The sequence below is a fragment of the Hordeum vulgare genome, chromosome 3H (assembly GCF_904849725.1).
Source record: "Hordeum vulgare subsp. vulgare chromosome 3H, MorexV3_pseudomolecules_assembly, whole genome shotgun sequence".
NCBI classification, from domain to species: domain Eukaryota; kingdom Viridiplantae; phylum Streptophyta; class Magnoliopsida; order Poales; family Poaceae; genus Hordeum; species Hordeum vulgare.
Genome location: NC_058520.1, coordinates 506,898,215 through 506,906,558, shown reverse-complemented (window position 1 = coordinate 506,906,558; position 8,344 = coordinate 506,898,215).

Below are 8,344 nucleotides of genomic sequence, written 5' to 3'. Positions count from 1 at the left end.
GGAAAGCTCCCAACAAGCAAAATAAGAAAGAAAAATCTTTTTGGGTTTTCTCAAAAGGACACAAAACAAGAAAACAAGAAAACAAAAAGAAACTAGCATGGATAATAAAGTGGCAAAGTGTGAACACCGGCTAACAGAGTGAAAGCATAAGCATGAATGTAAAGTCGGTGAGAACACGTACTCCCCAAGCTTAGGCTTTTGGCCTAGCTTGGTCTACTCCCATGGCGGGAAATAACCAGCTCCAGGATACTCCGGAGCAGACTGTGGATGCCACTGCTGTGTGATCTCCTTTGGCTCCCACTGATAAATTGGCGTCTGGTACTCGACTGGTGGCTCGGGCACGGGCGCCTGTGGTTCGGCCAAGCCCCAATATGTGTAGATGTCCACGGGCATAATAGTGTACCTGCCTGCATGAAGATCAAACAAAGAAGGAGCAGGCAAAGTAATAGTCTCTCGAGTACCCTGACTAAACACTAGGTTATAAATCATTCGTCTACTAGCATCTCTATCCAGAAAATCATGGCGAACCATGCTGTCATAATCCAGATATCTCTCAGGGAAAAGCATCTCTCCTTCCTCTCCCAGTCTAATGGGTATCTCAAAGTGTCTGGCAAGACGGGTAGCATAGATACCTCCATAGACAACACCTTTAGAACGGTTCAGGTTCAACCGTTGAGCTACTATAGCGCCCAAGCTATAAGTCTTATCGTTATAAAGGCCTTCGCGCAAAACCGCAAGGTCTGGAGAACTAAGTGATCCAGCCTCCCCACAGCCAATCAAACATTTTCCCACAAATGGTGAGAAGTACCGAAGCACAAGAAAATGTATGCTAGCAATTCCAGCGCGAGACACTCCTCTCTCCTCTCCAACAGCAATAGAACCAATGAAATCCTCCAAGTCCCATGGACGAAGGTCACGGATATCCCCAACATAAGGTAATTTGCATACAGTGCAAAAGTCCTGCAGCGTCATGCACTGGGGAACATCGTATATCATGAACTCAACCATGGGAGGATTCTTCCTCGGATAAAAGTTGAAGCTTTGAACAAAAATATTGGTGAGGAGGAGATATTGTGGGCACTTATCTTCAACGAACGCAATAAGACCTGCGTTCTCCACCAAGTAATAAAAGTCTTCATAAATTCCGGCGGTGTGCAAAAATTCATCACTTGGCCACTCGCACGCTCGAACTTCTGTGACTCGAGGGACTGCATACTTGGGGTGGTTCTTCTCATCCTCCTTGGGGTTACGGCTTGAAGAGCCTCTCAAGAACCTCCTCATCTTTTCCCTTTTCTAGCTTTGAAAATTTCTGAAATTTTTTAGAGACTTCGAAAGAAAAGTGAATGAAGATTAACCCAACTTGTAGCAACTACTACTACTAGTGCCTAGAGACCGTATCACGCGCTAAAACTACTTGGGACCAACTAAAATCAACATTTCTAGCTCAAGAACACGGTCACCAAGGTAGCAAGAATACGCGAAGGATAAAGCACTAGAGCAAAAACTAATTGGACCAATGGAGGAGTCACTTACCAAGGAGTAATTTCCCCAAAACGGTTCGGAGAATGGTGCTTTGAGCAAGGAGATCGAAAATCATAGCCAAATGAGCAAGAACGCGGGTTTGAGCTGCGAAACAATTTTTTCTGGAGGTGGAAGAAGAGGCTGAGAGATGGAATGAGTGGAGGGGTGCATGTGGGCCCCACAAGCTTGCACCCCGCCACCAGGGGGGTAGGTGGCGATGGTGGGGCTTGTGGCCCACTTGTCAGGCCCCCTGGCCAGCTCTTTGGCCTAGAAATTTTCAAAAATTCCAGAAAAAATCATACTAGATTTTCAGGACCATCGGAGAATTTTTATTTTCGAGGTATTTTTCTCCACGACGCTAAAACAGAAAACAGGAAAAGCTAAACTAATTCTATCATTTTTCTTCTAAGCAAAAAAGAAAAGGAAAACTCAAAACAGAGGTATGTGACTCTTTGATTCATCCGTCTCATGGTCATCGAAAGAAATCCGTCAATGGGATTGATCAAGTCCTTATGACAAAACCTTCTCGAATCGCAAGAGAGAACGGAGAATTTTCGAATAGCCACTAAGTCACCTCAATGGGGATACATATCTCCCCAACAAGAAAATCATACTTCATCTTGACACAAGGAATAGGGCATTCAAAGCTCCCAATGAGAATCGATGAAGTCTTTTCGATAGCATTGATGCAATGTACTTGATATCGTTTCTTCGGAAAATGCACTGTGTGCTCATTACCGTTGACATGGAAAGTGACATTGCCTTTGTTGCAATCCATAACAGCCCCTGCAGTTTTTAAAAAGGGTCTTCCGAGGATGATAGCCATGGCATCGTCCTCGGGAATATCCAAGATAACAAAGTCTGTTAAGATAGTGGTATTAGCAACCACAACAGGCACATCCTCACAAATGCCAACACGGAAAGCAGTTGATTTGTCGGCCATTTGCAGAGAAATTTTAGTGGATGTCAACTTATCCAACTCAAGTCTACGATAAAGAGAGAGTGGCATAACACTAACACCGGCTCCAAGGTCACATAAGGCAGTTCTTACGTAGTTTCCTTTAATAGAGCAAGGTATAGTGGACACTCCGGGATCACCGAGTTTCTTAGGAGTTCCACCTTTGAAAGTGTAGTAGGCAAGTATGGTGGAGATCTCAAGATCTGGTATCTTCCGTTTATTAGTCACGATATCTTTCATGTACTTGGCATACGGAGACATCTTCAGCATATCAGTTAACCGCATCTGCAGAAAGACGGGTATTATCATCTCAACGAAGCGCTCAAAATCCTCATCATCCTTTTTCTTGGATGGCTTGGGAGGAAAGGGCATAGGTCTCTGAACCCATTGCTCTCTTTCTTTACCATGCTTATTAGCAGTGAAGTCATTCTTATCGTATCTCTTAGGTTGTGGATTATCAGGATTAACCGAAGGTTCAATCTCCACATCCTCATCATTGCTAGGTTGAGCATTATTATGAACATCACTGTCCATATTGTCACCAAGTTCATGTTCATCACCAGATTGTGTTTCTGCATCAGACGTAGAAATATCATTAGGTTCTTCAGGTGTGATAGTATTTGGTGAACTAGCATGTAGGTTTCTATCATCCTTCTTCTTCTCCTTAGGATGACTGGGTGTATCAGCATTGATTCCTTAAGAATCTTGATCAATTCTCTTAGGATGACCTTCAGGATACGAAGGTTCCTGAGTCATTTTGCCTCCTCTAGTAATGACTCTGACAGAGTTGTCATTTAACTCATTGAGAAGTCGTTCTGAGCTTTAGGTACTTGTTCTACCTGAGTAGTAATCATAGAGGCATGTTTACTCAGAAGCTTCAAAGCATTGACATTTCTGTCTACACAAGCACTTAGATGGCTAAGCATATGAGTACTTTGTTCCAAATGTCTGCTAACATAATCATTGAAACTCTGTTGTTTGGCAACAAACTTGTCAAATTCATCAAAGCATAGGCTAGCAGGTTTATCAAAAGGAATATCACTCTCGTCAAACCTACGCACAGAATTCACTTCTACTACCTGTATCGGGTTATCGAGACCCTGGATCTCTTCGATAGGTGGTAGATTTTTGACATCTTCAGATCAAATGCCTTTCTCTTGCATAGATTTCTTGGCTTCTTGCATATCTTTGGGACTGAGGAATAGAATACCTCTTTTCTTAGGAGTTGGCTTAGGAGGTGGTTTAGGAATAGTCCAAGCATTATCGTTGATCAAGAGGTTATTCAGTAGGGTCTCAGCTTGTTCTACAGTTCGTTCCCTAAAAACACAACCGGCACAACTATCTAGGTGGTCTCTAGAGGCATCGGTAAGTCCGTTATAGAGGATATCAAGTATCTCGTTCTTCTTAAGAGGGTGATCAGGCAAAGCATTTTGTAGCTGGACGAGCCTCCCCCAAGCTTGTGGAAGACTCTCTTCTTGGAGTTGAGCAAAGTTGTATATTTCCTGCAAGGCAGCTTGCTTCTTATAGGCAGGGAAATATTTCTCACAGAAGTAATAGACCATCTCGTGGGGACTACGCACACATCTAGGAGAAAGAGAGGTGAACCAGACTTTAGTGTCATCCTTTAGAGAGAAAGGAAACAGCTTAAGGATATAGTAGTGGCGGATCTTCTCCTCATTAGTGCAAAGTTTGGCTATTTCGGATATTTTGGCAAGATGGGCTATGACCGTCTCAGACTCATAACCGTGAAAAGGATCAGATTCGACTAGAGAGATTATCTCAGGGTCGAAAGAGAATTCATAATCCTTATCGGTGACAAAGATAGGCGAAGTGGAAAACTTCGGGTCATTTTTCATCCTAGCTTCCCTAGATTTTTCCTTCCACTTGAGAAGTAATTTCTTAGTGTCATAGGCATCCGTACACGCAAGAAAATCCTCAGCTATCTCTCCCTCCATAACGTAACCCTCAGGTATATCAGGCAATTCATATCTAGGAGAGCTAGATCTAGCAGGAGTAAAAGCAGGTTCTATCTCAATAGTATCGGCAGTTTCAAAAGCATCACGAGCATTGGCAGTAACTCTAGCAATATGAGCATCAAGGAACACTCCTAGTGAAACATCAGGCAAAGGAGTATCTCTAGCAGTATCAAGCATAGCATCATCAGGCAAAATAGCATCTCTAGCATCATCAGGCAAAGCAGTATCAAGCATGGTATCTCTAGTTGTATCAGGCATAGTATCAAGCATAGTATCATCAGGCATAGCATCAAGCATAGCATCTCTAGCAGTATCAGGCATAGCATCTCTAGCAGTAGTATCACAAGCATTATCAAGCACAGGCGACATATCAAGATTTCTAGCAGGAGGTGAAGTCGCAAACTTACTCATAACTGAAGGTGAGTCAAGTGGAGAGCTAGATGGCAATTCCTTACCTCCCCTCGTAGTTGAGGGAAAGACTTTGGTCTTTGGCTCCTTCAGATTCTTCATAATGATCAGCAGATATAAATCCCAAGTAACTCAGAGAATATAGCAGTACCTCCCCGGCAACGGCGCTAGAAAAATGCTGACTTGCAATCTCTGGCGTTAGCTAGACGAATGCTGATGATAACAAACCTTCTCCTGTAATGGCACCAGAAGAATGCTGCTAGCACTCCCCGACAATGAAACTGGAAGAATGTTGTTGATGGCCCACCAGCGCGTGGGTTCGCAGCAGTTTTCGAGGGTAGAGTATTCGACCCAATTTGTTGATAAGCCAATCAGGAGGTGAGAATATACTCTCAAGTATTAGTAGCTTAATTTGTCAGATTCAACCACACCTGAAAGATTAGTATCTGCAAGCACAGTAGTAACAACAAAGTAACGAGTAACGGCAGTGTAACGAGCAATAGTAGTGGCAAGGAACAGCAGTAGTGACAGCAGTAGCAAGTAGCAACAGTAGCAAGCGACAGTAGTAGCAACAGTAGCAGCAGAGCAAGACAAGTAACAGCAGTAGCAACAGTAGTAGCAGCAGCAGCACAGCAAGACAAGTAACAGCAGTAGCAACAGTACTAGCAGCAGCAGAGCAAAACAAGTAACAGCAGTAGTAGGACAAACTCATAGGCAATGGGTCGGTAATTTGTTTGGATAATATTCATCATGCAACAGCTATAACATGGAGAGATATGTGGCTAGCTCCCGTTCATCAATGTGATGTAGGCATGCATTCTGTGTGTCGTCATACGTGCTTAGGGAAAAGAACTTGCATGACATCTATTGTCCATCCCTCCCATGGCAGCGGGGTCCAAAAGGAAACTACAGGATATTAAGGTTCTGCTTTTAATAAAGAACCGGACCAACGCATTAGCACTTGGTGGACACATGAACTCCTCAAACTATGGTCATCACCGGGAGTGGTTCCGGTTATTGCCACTCCGGGGTTGCGGATCATAACACATAGTAGGTAACTACAACTTGCAAGATTGGATCTAAAACACACATATATTGGTGGCAACATAATAATTTCAGATCTGAAATCATGGCACTCGGGCCCTAGTGACAAGCATTAAGCATGGCAAAGTAGTAGCAACATCAATCTCAGAACATAGTGGATACTAGGGATCAATCCCCATCAAAACTAACTCGATTACATGATAGATCTCATCCTACTCATCACCGCCCAGCGAGCCTACGAATAGATTACTCACGAACGACGAAGAGCTTCATGGAATTGGAGAGGGAAGAAGGTTGATGATGATGACGGCGACGATTTCCCCTCTCCGGAGCCCAAGACGGACTCCAGATCTGCCCTCCAGATGAAGAACAGGTGGTGGCGGCGCCTCCGCATCGCAAACGTGACGAAAACTTCTCTTTTTTTCTTTTTCTAGGATGAAAGGCAACTTATAGAGCTGGAATTGTGGGCGGCTGAGCCATGTGGGCCCCACAAGCCTGCCCAGCGCCACCAGGGGGGTGGTGGCGGAGAAGGGGCTTGTGGCCCACTGGCCCACCCCTTCAGGTGGAACTTGGCGCAGATATTTTTAATATTTTCCAAAACTGCTCCCCGTAAATTTTCACGACGTTTTGAGAACTTTGATTTCTGCACAAAAATAACACCAAGGCAATTCTGCTGAAAACAGCGTCAGTCCAGGTTAGTTCCATTCAAATCATGCAAATTAGAGTCCAAAACAAGGGCAAAAGAGTTTGGAAAAGTAGATACGATGGAGATGTATCACGCCTTCTGCCGGAGTTGGCGTTGCTGTCGTCGTGGTGCTCACCGGCAACTTCCTCCACCTCCCTCATTTGCAGAATCATCCCGTGAGTGCATATGTTCCCTCTCCCCCTCCAGTTCACAGCAGAACGCTGCTGGCGATATCACGAGCCCCTGTCTCCGGCTAGGTATTTTTAAAACTGACTGTGATGGCCCACAATCAGGGTTTCGTCTATTGGCGAACCATTTTGCTAAGATGTATTTCGCCAGAGTGCCCTTTCGCTGTTGCCTCGCGTATTTTTATCAGGGCGTTTTCTTTCTTTTAAATCAGCCCCCTGGGTTACTTTCAGTTTAATACAGATTGACCCCTGAACTTCATTCCTACATAACTTTTAAACTACTGGGCTTTTGAGTTGATTCTTGTTGCAAAATAAATCTTTTGTTTTCTATGTTTTATATTTATTCAAAAATATTTTAAGACATTATTCGGAGAGTTGGCATTTACGTTAGAATCTGATGTGTGTGATGTAGATACCAAAGGGGGAGACGTTGCAGTCAACTTCACCGAGCTAGACCCCGACTTTGTCGACCTAGGCAAGCATGTTTAATCATTTGATGTGATGTTTGTTGATAGGATAGTTTGATAAACTGCTGCATAAGAACACTTGTGTATGATATGATTTCATGCATGACAAGGATGACCACCAATGTGATAATGAGAGACCGTGGGTAGCCTAGTCACGTGGGACATGATAGGTTGTGGCCTGATCATGCCGGATGCATGACACCATGTGGATGAATTTAATAACTCAAGTGTCGCATAGATCGAGTCTTGTCAGTGCATCACCTTACTTTTCGTGCTACCACAGGTCTTCTCAGAAGGAAATACGGTGTAGTAGGTAATAAACCTATTATTAGGTACACACCAAGTAGAGGGGTCGGGATGAAGGTTCCATGGCCCTGGAATAATGCGAGAAATCCCATGAGGGGGCATGGGTGTTTCCCGTTTGGGATCGAGAGGGGGGCACCCCCTTGTAGAGCGCGGTAGAAATTTCATCCCAATTCTAATCGAGTATGGCCCTGTTTGGAACCATAATAGATTATAATAATCTGGATTATGAACATAGATTATATAATCTGGTTTATAAAAATAATCCAGGTGGGCATGTTTGGAGGCCAGATTATATAAACTGTAAACCAGCTTTTAAATTGTACAATGACATGTTTGCCCTCTATTTTTTTTCAACGGTCATTTTTTTAATTCATCTTGCCATTTGGTTTGCTTGGCGCCAAGTTTGAATAGATAGACATTTGTACTAGCCATGTACGAACGTGTTATTTCCCGACAAATTTGAATTGTAGACTAATCATTGTATGAAAAAATACGATGGACACACATCATTAACTTTGAAGGAAAATCTCATCCGAATGAAGAACACAGTTACATTGTCCATGAGAAATTAAAAACTGCATTATTAAATTATCATATAATATCTAATCTACTCTACTTCGCCGATCAAAGCATTACATATAGTGTCACGGAAGGCATTCATGTCGATATCTTGAGTGCTATCACAGCTTTGTCCAGGATGATTTTGTGGTGGCATGGGCATATAGTTTTTATCTTCATCACACTTATCAAACTCTTGGTCACTCAACGCACTCTCTCGGATGAAATTATGT